Source organism: Ictalurus punctatus, chromosome 19, assembly GCF_001660625.3.
Source record: "Ictalurus punctatus breed USDA103 chromosome 19, Coco_2.0, whole genome shotgun sequence".
In the NCBI taxonomy this organism is placed as follows: domain Eukaryota; kingdom Metazoa; phylum Chordata; class Actinopteri; order Siluriformes; family Ictaluridae; genus Ictalurus; species Ictalurus punctatus.
Window position 1 is genome coordinate 25,986,097 of NC_030434.2, and position 13,826 is coordinate 25,999,922.

At 42.4% G+C, this 13,826-nt stretch overlaps 1 protein-coding gene across 2 annotated transcripts in view; it reads left to right on the plus strand.

The window, feature by feature from the left end:
* The window catches only part of lin7a (lin-7 homolog A (C. elegans)), a 39,075-nt gene that overhangs the window by 1,409 nt on the left and 23,840 nt on the right, over nucleotides 1–13,826 (plus strand). The window contains exon 1 of one of the 2 annotated variants that reach the window (XM_047162325.1): nucleotides 2,201–2,410. The exons of the other annotated variant lie outside the window; for it this stretch is intronic. The gene's annotated coding sequence lies outside the window, so the exon portion shown is untranslated. Of the gene's footprint in view, nucleotides 1–2,200; nucleotides 2,411–13,826 lie in introns of those variants that run through there. 2 annotated transcript variants of the gene reach the window in all.

Below are 13,826 nucleotides of genomic sequence, written 5' to 3' on the forward strand. Positions count from 1 at the left end.
ACTTCTTATGAAACACTGTTTAAAGTCATCAAGCGATTATTCAAGACAAACTAATGAAATAAAAACAAAAGACAAGTCATTAATAAAATAATAATAATAATAATAAAAACCCCATAAAATAAAAGTAGCAGTAATATAATGAAAAGATCTTTCCAGTTAGTTTGGTGTTTAATGAAACGTTCAGGAACGGAAAAGAACGCTGTCAGATGAAACCACTTAAATGACCCATTTTGTTCATTTGTGATGAGGATAATATGCTATTGCGTAATATATCATGGAATAAAGCTCATCGATCTATCCGTCCGAGAGAAACGAGTCGCGTTCGCGGTTTCTCGACCGTATTGTTGTCTTTAAACACGTCACGTCACGTCACGTCAGCAGGTCTGTAGTCCTCGTGACACGCGTGTCCGTTTCTTCCAGCGTGTTACACAAACCGGCTCTGTTTACGTAATGCTCTGACGCGTAATCCTTCGGCCAGTACTGTACAGTAATGCGGAAATGTGACGGGACCGGCACCGGGGCGCGGACCATCGGACTAACACGTTTTTAAAGAGCGGAGAGGAGATATTTGGAAAACTTCTTTCACGAGATTGCATGTTTTTGTGGTTTTTATTAAACTCCCAGGCGTACAAGCTGAAGCTGTAATATATATATATATGTATATACACTATAATTATCATGGAGTATTTAGTCTATATAGTGTAAGTACTGGAATTAGTGGGGACCTCTATAATTGTCTCACCATGCACCCCACTAGCGATGGCCCTGCGTACAGGATTTAAATAGTCCTGCGCGGTCTTTCGCAGTGATGCTTGTTGGTAAACGAGAGCTTTTAGCTGTACGCATGTCCGACGCACGTGAATCGACGCATCGTGGACCAAATCTGTGAAAAATCGCATGCTCCTCCGAATATCGCAAAGTTTGTTTGAGTTTGCGTTCGATTCCTGCGACCGCAAAAGTCCTGGAGGGACCGTATAGGAGGATAAAACCCCCATTTGAAATGCTACTGAAATGAAATTTGGTGTTTCAGAGGTTCCCGTCCCGGTCCCTTAGTGTCAGACACCAGTACAGCAGTGTATCTCGAACTAAGAACACAAAACCACGTAGTTTTGGAGATTTTAATTCCGTACTTTGTCAGTTCAGGAATTTTTTATTTTTGATGACTCATCCTGTATTAGTTTTGTGTTGATGCAATTAAACACTCACTAGAACGTGTATGCCCCGCCCCCAGGGGCGTGTCTCACTCTACAGTAGCGGGTTGTTCGCAGTAAACATGATAATGCAGCATTCGAGGTGAACTTCTAATTCTCCGCCTGCAGCCGGTAGAAACCACCGAAAATACCCCTCAGACCTCGCCCGCACGGGGTCGTCTTCTCAAGTACCAGGTCCGTCACCGTTCACAGACCGATCGTGAACAGTGTAATGTTCCGCTTCGTTACTTTTTAATGAGGTTTAAATGAGCAGAACTGCATGTCGATGGGTACGTATACAAACGCCGTGCTCGGTTAAATGTATAACGGTGGTTCTCGAACTTATTCAGCGGGACGCCTCGCTCGTGTAGCGCAGGGCGCATCCCTCTGTGGCCTCCTGAAGAACGTTCACGACGCGATACACTCTCAAAACGTACCATTTTAATACAACCGAAGACGTACTGTATTAAATTATACCATGCAGGAACATCAGTTTAATGAGAACTGCTGTTTAAAAGCGCACAGCCGGTCTCGCTGGGACGGGGAAGACGGGGGAAGACGGGGGAAGACGGGGGAAGACGGGGGAAGCTGTCTTTCTTTGCAGAGATGATCAGTTCTGAGTGTTGGTGACAGGCAAAGTCTCGAGTCATCTTCCACGTTAAATCCGTGCTCTGTATTGTGTCTTTATTCCCATCATGGCTGAGAAAGGTGTCTCACTCAGATACAGGAAACAATATTCTCATGGCCTGAAGAGCAACCTCCTCGTACTCCTTTTCAACCCTGGGCCAAAATTCCTCTGCAGTCTGCTGATTAAATCTCATCCGGAGGCTGCGATCGCCGGATAATTCCTAAAGTATGTCCTCGTAGCTTTTCCGCATCACGTCACAAGAAAAGGGATCTCGAACCCAGTCACGTTTCTCCATGTCGGTGTCTGTGAAGTAGTGACTGAAATGCTGTCGAGTGAGGTGAGACGAGGCGTAATGGAAGTCCACTCCCATAATGTTTGAGTCCAGAAGTTCTGATCGATTTGGAAACATGTCAGCGATGCCCGTTTGTAGTTTACTCATTCACAGATCAATGCGTCGGTAGGCCAGTTCTGCCAGCCGTTGTTGGTCGGAAAAGAACCGCGCCAGACTCCTACTCGGCTGGACTCCTGCACCCACACCGGCCCTTTCCGGAGAAGATCGGACACCCCTGCTCTACTGTATCGTTGGACAGTGGTATGGATTTAATCTTGTTTGTGGTCTCCTCCCTGACCATCACTTTACACACATCCACTGCTGGAAGTCTTCATTCCTCCCCACATCTGGGCTGCGGGATAAGACGCTTGTTGCGCTTTCTCGGGAAAGTGTCGTGATGTCCGTCAGTCGTTCCTTTTGCTTTATGTATTCTTCTTTCTCTCACTTTTATTAGCATGCTCCGGATTAACTGTTGTGAGATGTTGAGTTTATATGAATTCAGCGCTTCAACAGATTAAATCTTTAAGCACAACGTGCGCAAGTCTGCCGTCGCTGTATTCCATGAAGCCGTATTTTATGTACGCTAGACTCTTCTGCATTAACTTCCTCAGCGGAGAGACCACGTCCTCTATCCGTCTGAAATAGTCTTATTAGGTTTTATGGGCGTGTGGCTGACAGTACTGTACGCTAATATCTCAGCGGATGTCTCTGTTTGGTGACGTTTCGGCTTAGTGTGCTGTGTATGATTTAATCGATTAATTCTTCTCATTTTTATATACATCATAGTTCAAAGGTTAACAGTCCCGACTCCACTAACGTTATGGCTGATGCGAACGGTAGATATATTATAGTTGCTGGTACTCTAATGCAAAGACAGGTATTGTATACGCTCCTAACTTAGATGAATTATTTATTTATTTATATATATATATTATTTATTTATTTATTTATTTATTTATTTATCTATTTAATTTTATTATTTTTTTTTATAAATGGCATCCCTTTATTGTATACTTTATGGAGTTACAGACACTTCCCACTTAAATTTTTGTGCCTGTTCTTTGGGTTTGTATATTTATATAACCAGCGACAGTTATTGAGTAGCCATGATGAGCCGTCCCTTCCCTTTCCCAAATATTTCATTCTCAATGAAATATTTGGGAAAGGGAAGGGGGGAGAGAAGAGAAAAGGTAAATGAATCACATGAAAATGAATCACATGTAAATGAATCACATGAATATGAATCACATGAAAATGAATCACATGTAAATGAATCATATGTAAACGAATCACATGAATATGAATCACATGAAAATGAATCACATGAAAATGAATCATATGAAAATGAATAAATAAATTCAAACGTAACAGTCCCGACTTACATACAGGTCAAATTAATAAAAAAAAAAAAAGTTCTAGTTATTACCGGCCGATTTAATCAGATTTCAGGACTTCATTCTTTTTTATCGTTATTCCTTCCAACAAGATCGCAGTCTGTACGGTACACCGATGACGTGAACGCGTATTTTAAACACACATTTGAGATACTCTTCTGGCGCATCCATCGTTTCCTGATTGTTTTCTTTTAATCCACAAGAAAAGCAGCAGCCTAAAAAAAAACATTTTAAAAACCCACAAGAGTCGATAACCAGATTTGATTCAAATAATTCAATTCAATTCAGTTTTATTTGTATGGCGCTTTTAACAACGGAGGTTATCTCAAGCAGCTTTACAGAAACATGGATAGAGATTTTAAGTGTGGATTTATCCCTATTGAGCGAGACGGTGGTGACGGTGATGAGGGAAAAACTCCCTGAGACGATCTGAGGAAGAAACCTTGAGAGGAACCGGACTCAGAAGGGAACCCGTCCTCATCTGGGGAACGACGGATAGTGTGAGAGTAAAAGAAAGTTGATTATGGTTTAATATGAAGTCTTTGTTGAGCTAGTCCACTGTTCACTAAAGGAGACCTGAGTGTAAAACTGCATGTGGTAATCGCAGTCCCGAGGCCATCGCAGCAACCGTCGTCCCAGCAACCACAGCGAGAACGTCCGTGTGGAACTGAGGTCCAAAACCATTTCCATGGCACTTCAAGCGGTACCGTCCTCAGCGATCTCCAGGCTGCACCGCTTGGGGTCGTCCTCAGTGGCAGAACGTAGCTGAAAATATTCAGACCAACTAGTCTTCTTTTTTTTTTTTTTTTTAAACTGAAATGAATTTGTTCTCTGATTTTTTTCAAAAGAAAAAAACGGAGAGAACCCCCCCCCCCAAATGTTAGCTCTGGAGAGTAGCGGGTGAAAACTAAAGCTAACCCCATCCGTTTGTGTTAGTTTCCTCACAGGAGGCCGGTTTGGAAACCGCTCTGATAAGAGTCCTTATCTTTGGCCAGTTCTGAAAGCGCTGCACGTGTACTGCACGCTGTAATAAAACGTTAGACGAGTACCGTGAGGCGAAAACCTTAATATCATCGGACGAATTCGCTCTCGGTCTACTTTATCAATAATAACGTCATAGCAATAACCTTTATTTATGCTTTGAGTAAAATATAAAGCGATAAAACGTTAAACGACGCATATGAGGACCGAAAAAATCGAAGTAACAAGTAAAAAGATAAGTTTCACTAGAAAAAAATAGAAATATGGAACGAAAGGCGTCAAAAGAATCCGAGTGAAGATACGTGGTCACGTGTTAATACACAAATAAATAAATAACAGCATTAATAAAACCACTACATTCGATCGTGTAAATATTGTTCAAAATGATCACTGAACACGTCAGTTTCACTAGTTGCTAGTTTTAACAGTTTCATTGTGTTGATGTTGGCATCCGGTGTCCGGAAAGCTCTGACAGCTGCACATCACAGGGTTCTAATACGTCATCGTTTCCATAGTAACCGCTCGTTCACAGGGATGTCCCGTATGAATGGATTTAAAAACGTGTAATTGTTTTTATCTGTACGCAAAAACGTGTTTATGTAACGTTTTATGGTAAGGAGTCTCCAGTGTCAGCACTTTGTAGCACTGAGATGTAAAGACGTAACGGCGGAGTTTACGCTCTTTTTGGCGGTCTCTCGGTAACGTGACGAGCTGCGTTTTTTTTTTTTTTTTTTTTTTGGCTTATTAACTTCAAGAGGGAGAACAAATGGAGGACTGAGGCGTGTGAAAAGGCCCGAGCACAACGACGTTAACCTTTAAGCCACTATTGTCCTTACGGTAACCAAAACACCCAATAAAGACGTGTTTAAATGTAGTAGATTTAATATGAATTAAAAATCAATTACAGCTAATGGATTGTACAGACGGATGATTGTGGTGTAAGGAGACGCTGGCCTTGAGCCTCATGTTCGTGCGATACAAGCGTATCGCTTTATGTCCTGTGATAAAGAATAATTAGCAATACATTTATTAGAGCAGTGGGAAGTGATTCGTCGAATGGTCTGACTGTTAAACCCACGAATCCGTCTGATCTGCGGTGCGATTGCTCTGATCATCTCACAAATGAATATGGACGTCTGTATCGAGTGAAAGCCATGTGTGATTAACGGAATGAGTTATCCCAAACGCGAGTGTTTCATTCTGGAGTTGTTGAGAAGGCGTGTTCTTATTTAAGCACTACGTTCGTAAAGCGTATAGGCTAAATATGATTCGTCTGTTGCGTAAATCTAGACACTTAATTGCTACAGGTTTGAAAAACGTTAGACGTTTGTTCACTAACACCACTCATTCAGTATTGATTTGTTTTCCCTGCAGCGCTGATGAATGATGGAGCAGTGTTGGTCTGATAGAGTTTCTGCCCCGTGGGTTTTAACCTCATTCCAGAATAAAAAGGTCACGCTGCTCTTACATGCACATCTTTATCCGGACTGGTGCAGGGTGCTTCAACACCTAACAAACACCGACAACACACAAGTACTTTCCTTCATCAGCGGAGCTGCACTTTATAAAGCCTCGTTGTGACATTACAGTGTTGGGGTTTAGTGGGGTTTAATGGACAGTGTTTGGGTTTAATGGACAGTGTTTGGGTTTAATGGTGTTTAATGGACAGTGTTGGGGTTTAATGGTATTTAATGGATAGTGTTGGGGTTTAATCTTATTTAATGGACAGTGTTGGATTTTAGTGGTGTTTAATGGACAATACTGGTGTTTAATGGACAGTGTTGGTGTTTAATGGACAGTGTTTGGGTTTAATGGTATTTACTGGACAGGGTTAGAGTTTAATGGTGTTTAATGGACAGTGCTGGAGTTTAATGGTGTTTAATTTACAGTGCTGGAGTTTAGTGATATTTAATGGACTGTGCTGGAGTTTAGTGATATTTAATGGACTGTGTTGGGGTTTAGTGGTGTTTAATGGACAGTGTTGGAGTGTAGTGGTGTTTAATGGACAGTGTTGGAGTGTAGTGGTGTTTAATGGACAGTGGTGGAGTGTAGTGGTGTTTAATGGACTGTGTTGGGGTTTAATGGTGTTTAATGGACAGTGTTGGAGTGTAGTGGTGTTTAATGGACAGTGGTGGAGTGTAGTGGTGTTTAATGGACTGTGTTGGGTTTAGTGGTGTTTAATGGACAGTGTTGGAGTGTAGTGGTGTTTAATGGACAGTGTTGGAGTGTAGTGGTGTTTAATGGACAGTGGTGGAGTGTAGTGGTGTTTAATGGACTGTGTTGGGGTTTAATGGTGTTTAATGGACAGTGTTGGAGTGTAGTGGTGTTTAATGGACAGTGGTGGAGTGTAGTGGTGTTTAATGGACTGTGTTGGGTTTAATGGTGTTTAATGGACAGTGTTGGAGTGTAGTGGTGTTTAATGGACAGTGTTGGGGTTTAATGGTGTTTAATGGACAGTGTTGGGGTGTAGTGGTGTTTAATGGACAGTGTTGGAGTGTAGTGGTGTTTAATGGACTGTGTTGGGGTTTAATGGTGTTTAATGGACAGTGTTGGAGTGTAGTGGTGTTTAATGGACAGTGTTGGAGTGTAGTGGTGTTTAATGGACAGTGGTGGAGTGTAGTGGTGTTTAATGGACAGTGCTGGAGTGTAGTGGTGTTTAATGGACAGTGTTGGGGTTTAATGGTGTTTAATGGACAGTGTTGGGGTGTAGTGGTGTTTAATGGACAGTGGTGGAGTGTAGTGGTGTTTAATGGACAGTGTTGGAGTGTAGTGGTGTTTAATGGACAGTGTTGGGGTTTAATGGTGTTTAATGGACAGTGTTGGGGTGTAGTGGTGTTTAATGGACAGTGGTGGAGTGTAGTGGTGTTTAATGGACAGTGCTGGAGTGTAGTGGTGTTTAATGGAGAGAATTTTGGTGTTTGGTGGAGGATGCTGGTGTTTGTGAGTGTTGGTGTTTGATCATGTATATTAGTGTTTCATGGACAGTGCTGGTGTTTGATAATGATTATTAGTGTTTGATGGTGAATGTTAGCGTTTGCTGTAGAAAGTTGTTGATGGTGAATTTTGTGTTTTGGTGGACAGTGACGGTGTTTGTAGCTGTTTCAGAGTGTGTTGAATCATCATGCAGTGTATGTTCACTCATGCAGCACTCCCACAGTTCCTCACTGGCATCTTTCCACCGAGTGGCGGTGTTTGTGCTGCCTGATGTTCAGTTCAGGCCAATTAGCACTGACTCTGGATTTGATAAAGTGAGGTTAGCGTGGATTTGAAAGCAACCCCCTCAGGTAGATTTGGTCTTGCTTCTTCACAAACTCAGGGAGACTTGGCACGCTTGAGAACTGCAGAAATTTGTCAGGGTTGCCTGATTCATTAAGGAAAGAAAAATGGCAGCGTGGCAGATGGTCACTGATGCATTGTGCAAAGTTCTTGGGGAGACAATGAATTCCAACGTGCAATCTTTCTGCTTTAGAGGTGGATATTATACATTCTAACCACATTCTTGGCTATGGACCCTGCAGGTTTGACATTTCTGCTGTCCTTCAGAAGCATCTGTGAACAGCTTGGCCCACTGACCTCATAAAAATTATACTGAAAACCATGCTGTTACAGTGGGTATAATCAACTCATTACTGTCTTTAGCCATCGCTGTCTTTACTGTAATTACTGCCATTACTGTCTTTACTGCCATTACTGTCACTGTGATTACTGCCATTACTGTCTTTACTGCCATTACTGTCTTTACTGCCATTACTGTCACTGTGATTACTGTTATTACTGTCTTTACTGCCATTACTGTCACTCTGATTACTGCCATTACTGTCTTTACTGCCATTACTGTCACTGTTATTACTGCCATTACTGTCTTTACTGCCATTACTGTCACTGTGATTACTGTTATTACTGTCTTTACTGCCATTAATAGCATTACTGTGTTTGGTGTTTGAAAGTGCATGTTGGTGTTTGAAGGTGAGTGTTTGAAGGTGAGTGTTTGAAGGTGAGTGTTTGAAGGTGAGTGTTTGAAGGTGAGTGTTTGAAGGTGAGGGTTTGAAGGTGAGGGTTTGAAGGTGAGGGTTTCAAGGTGAGGGTTTGAAGGTGAGTGTTAGTGTTTGGAGGTGAGTGTCTGTGTTTGGAGGTGAGTGTCGGTGTTTGGAGGTGAGCGTCGGTGTTTGGAGGTGAATGTTGGTGTTTGGAGGTGAGTGTCTGTGTTTGGAGGTGAGTGTCTGTGTTTGGAGGTGAGTGTCGGTGTTTGGAGGTGAGCGTCGGTGTTTGGAGGTGAATGTTGGTGTTTGGAGGTGAGTGTTGGTGTTTGGAGGTGAGTGTTGGTGTTTGGAGGTGAGTGTTGGTGTTTGGAGGTGAGTGTCGGTGTTTGAAGGTGAGTGTCGGTGTTTGAAGGTGAGTGTTTTGAAGGTGAATGTTGGGGTTTGGAGGTGAATGTTGGTGTTTGAAGGTGAGTGTTGGTGTTTGAAGGTGAACGTCGGTGTTTGGAGGTGAGTGTCGGGGTTTGAAGGTGAGTGTTGTTGTTTGAAGGTGAGTGTTGTTGTTTGAAGGTGAGTGTCGGTGTTTGAAGGTGAGTGTTGGTGTTTGAAGGTGAGTGTTTGAAGGTGAATGTTGGGGTTTGGAGGTGAATGTTGGGGTTTGAAGGTAAATGTTGGTGTTTGAAGGTGAGTGTTTGGAGGTGAGTGTCGGTGTTTGGAGGTGAGTGTCGGTGTTTGAAGGTGAGTGTTGGTGTTTGAAGGTGAGTGTTTGGAGGTGAGTGTTGGTGTTTGGAGGTGAGTGTTGGTGTTTGAAGGTGAGTGTTGGTGTTTGAAGGTGAGTGTTTTGAAGGTGAATGTTGGGGTTTGGAGGTGAGTGTTGGTGTTTGGAGGTGAGTGTCGGTGTTTGAAGGTGAGTGTCGGTGTTTGAAGGTGAATGTTGGTGTTTGAAGGTGAGTGTTTGGAGGTGAGTGTTGGTGTTTGGAGGTGAGTGTTGGTGTTTGGAGGTGAGTGTTGGTGTTTGGAGGTGAGTGTTGGTGTTTGGAGGTGAATGTTGGTGTTTGAAGGTGAATGTTGGTGTTTGAAGGTGAGTGTTTGAAGGTGAGTGTCGGTGTTTGGAGGTGAGTGTTGGTGTTTGGAGGTGAATGTTGGTGTTTGGAGGTGAGTGTTGGTGTTTGGAGGTGAATGTCGGTGTTTGGAGGTGAGTGTCGGTGTTTGAAGGTGAGTGTCGGTGTTTGAAGGTGAATGTTGGTGTTTGAAGGTGAGTGTTTGGAGGTGAGTGTCGGTGTTTGGAGGTGAGTGTCGGTGTTTGAAGGTGAATGTTGGTGTTTGAAGGTGAATGTTGGTGTTTGAAGGTGAATGTCGGTGTTTGAAGGTGAGTGTTGGTGTTTGAAGGTGAGTGTTTGGAGGTGAGTGTTGGTGTTTGGAGGTGAGTGTTGGTGTTTGAAGGTGAGTGTTGGTGTTTGAAGGTGAGTGTTTTGAAGGTGAATGTTGGGGTTTGGAGGTGAGTGTTGGTGTTTGGAGGTGAGTGTCGGTGTTTGAAGGTGAGTGTTGGTGTTTGAAGGTGAATGTTGGTGTTTGAAGGTGAGTGTTTGGAGGTGAGTGTTGGTGTTTGGAGGTGAGTGTTGGTGTTTGGAGGTGAGTGTTGGTGTTTGGAGGTGAATGTTGGTGTTTGAAGGTGAATGTTGGTGTTTGAAGGTGAGTGTTTGAAGGTGAGTGTCGGTGTTTGGAGGTGAGTGTTGGTGTTTGGAGGTGAATGTTGGTGTTTGGAGGTGAGTGTTGGTGTTTGGAGGTGAATGTTGGTGTTTGGAGGTGAGTGTCGGTGTTTGAAGGTGAGTGTCGGTGTTTGAAGGTGAATGTTGGTGTTTGAAGGTGAGTGTTTGGAGGTGAGTGTCGGTGTTTGGAGGTGAGTGTCGGTGTTTGAAGGTGAATGTTGGTGTTTGAAGGTGAATGTTGGTGTTTGAAGGTGAATGTTGGTGTTTGAAGGTGAGTGTCGGTGTTTGGAGGTGAGTGTCGGTGTTTGGAGGTGAGTGTCGGTGTTTGAAGGTGAGTGTCGGTGTTTGGAGGTGAATGTTGGTGTTTGAAGGTGAATGTTGGTGTTTGAAGGTGAGTGTCGGTGTTTGGAGGTGAATGTTGGTGTTTGAAGGTGAATGTTGGTGTTTGAAGGTGAGTGTTTGGAGGTGAGTGTCGGTGTTTGAAGGTGAGTGTCGGTGTTTGAAGGTGAATGTTGGTGTTTGAAGGTGAGTGTTTGAAGGTGAGTGTCGGTGTTTGAAGGTGAATGTTGGTGTTTGAGGGATTCTCTAGAATCCCAGCCTCTTTAAACCCTGTGTAAACATTGTGGTTTGTCTGCTTGATTTGGTGACATTCGAGAGCTCAAGGTGGTTGGAGGTCATTGAATCCTGAGCTCAGGACATAGTTAAATCCACACAGCCTATAGTTTGGGCTCAGACCGGCTTAACATGGGCAAATCCCAAGAATATGCTCTGGAGAAAATCAGATACAGTCCTTTTTCTCTTTTTACACCTTAGCATGTTTGTTACATTTACATTTACATTTATTCACTTAGCAGACGCTTTTATCCAAAGCGACTTACAAATGAGAAAGATACAAGCAAAGAATTGTTGAACTTATTTTTTGCAACATTATTGCCCTGTCTCATTACTGTGTTTACCTTGCCTTCGACACCTTTCCCTCACTCGTATTTCCTTTTGGAATCCGCAACGAGGAATCAAGTCAGCATGAATGCAGACTTCAGGAAGAGCACTAAATAAATACAACCACAAGAGGTGATAATCGGGGTCCAAGCACTTCTTCACAGCTGGCTCCTCTGGATGCTAATTCTTTTCTTTTTTTTGCAATTGCATAGAATTCTACAGAGTAGGGCTGAAAGTTTTTGTCTTTTGTTTTACATATTTAAAAAAAAAAAAGCGTTTTGCACATTATGCAAATTAGCTCAAATTTTAAGTGGGAAGAGCTTAATGGTAAAGCTTGAATCTTTTTTGTTTGTTTTATTTGATCCAAGGAATAAGCAGGAAAAAAAAACAGAGTTTCCAAGATTTGGGTTAAATGCAAAATGAGGCACTACAACTCCATTAGCAGGACTAGCAGGAGGGAGTACTACGCATTGGTCAAGTCTCTCTGGTTACATTCAGTCTACCATTACCGAGTGAACAGAATGTGATTTATACTATAATCACGTGGCTTTTTCTTAAATATCTTAAATATCTGTTCAGCCTGGTCTGCTTCTTCTTCTGTGTTGAAGTATTATTGAGTCGGTTCTTATGTATGGTGCCATTTGTTTGTTTCCATATGCTAACAGTTACCAATAAGAACAAACTCTTGAAGATAACTGATTTAGCGAGAAAAATGATTGGTATTCCCACCCGTAATTTATCAGACCGTGTCAGTTCATATACGCTCCGAAGGCACATCAAATTTTAAATGATCCAGATCACCCACTTTATCAATATTTCAACCCCCTTCCTTCTGGCCGCAGGTATAGACTACCCATGTGCAGAAAGGCCAGCTATGGTAGGAGTTTTGTTCCTATGGCTATACGAGCGTTAAACACATAGGTACTCAGCCATTGTGATGCCATCTTATGCTCGGTCATTTGTTGTATGATCGTGATGTTTTCTTTTTGTCTCCTTCTCCCCTCTATGCCTGTGATTGTTCATGACGGTTTATATGTATGGTGTTGTTGTGTTTATGTTTTTCTACGCACCCACGGTGGAAACTAATATCCAAATTGGATGTTGAGATTTTTAAACCGATTCAAGCGAAACTGGACGGAAGCTAACTATACGGAGCCGTGTTTGAAAGAGTTGGCAGTGAGATGACCTACAGAAAAGAAAAGAACCTTAAGGCTAGGTTCAGGGAGGCGAAAGACTTGAATCAGCGTGGTGGTTATGGCTCCTCTCCCCTATCCACAAATCTCTTGGTACAGTAATATATATGGATTTTTTTTGTTTGTTTTGTTTGTACCTTCTTGACCTGATCGTTTACACTCGATCCGACGTCCAGAGGAAATCTGTGAGGCAGGCTTGACCTACTAGTGCGTTCATTTGTTGCTTCGACTATGATTTATTGTCTCACAGATATGCCGTGTTGTTCCTGACATGTGCAACAGTGATATTGACATTTCAGGGAAGAAGTGCGTTCACCTTAAAGACAGATATCGGTCACTCTCACTTACGAATGTGGATTGTCAAGATAGACATATCTGTTCTGAGAAAAAAAAAAAAAAACCCTTGGAATTGTGCAGTAAAGCTTCCGGATTGTTCTCAACAGTTTGTTTTATGGATGACAAAGAGGTAGAAGAAGAAATAGAAGTAGTAGTAGAAGAAGAAGTGGTAGAAGAAGTAGAAGAAGAAGTTGGACCCCGAATAATAAGTGCTAGAATATTGAGAATAATTTGCACAAATAGCTGTGGTTTTAATGTGATGACATGCTATCTTTCTATCTGTCTTTTTTTTTTTAGCTTTATTCTCTCTCTCTCTCTCTCTCTCTCTCTCTCTCTCTCTCTCCGTTCTGTGCGGTGTGTATATAATGTCATTCTGACCCACATTTCACACCGACGCATACTGTTGTCTTTTTATAAGTATGAAAGCACAACATAATGCTCCGTATGATGTCAGTGTTTAGAGTTCAATCTGCTCTTTAACACTCACCCATCTCCCGTATCCATGGCAACAATTGATTTAAACGCCCTTTGTAAAACAGGACAGATTTTTATTTTGTATCTTAAACATGAGCAATGCCGGTGAGTAGGAGTGTAACGTTATGATAAAAACCCTCAGCGACAAACGTCCAACTGAGTATGAGTGAGTGAACAGAGCCAAATGTTTCCTTCTGTGATGGAGACCTGATATTCACAACGAATCTTACATAACCACGTAAACCTGCGTATAAAACCTCTGGGAGGAAGTTCTACTAATGAATTCTTACTCTAAAGAAAGGGGGCGGAGTCAAGCCTGTTGCTACGGCTGAGGGAGTGTTTAATTGTTTTTCTGACACCGTACTGGAGAATGAAATGATATTAAAAGAAGCTCTTATATAATTGGGTGTGCCTATTTAAATTTTCTAGGAGTAATTTCTAGAAAAGGGAACGTCTTAGTAAACGTGTATAGAGACGTTGTGAAGGAAAATAAAGCTCGGAAGGAAGTAGCAGCGGCCGGTGCGTCTGGTGAGCGTACGCAGTACCTAGTACAGTTAGCTCGCCGCGCTAATTTAATCGGAGAATGAAGCCGAACACGTAGCATGTAAATGAAACGACCGCAGGCCACGCCCACAAGAGACAAACGACAAGCGAGATGAGCTACAGAGATCGCT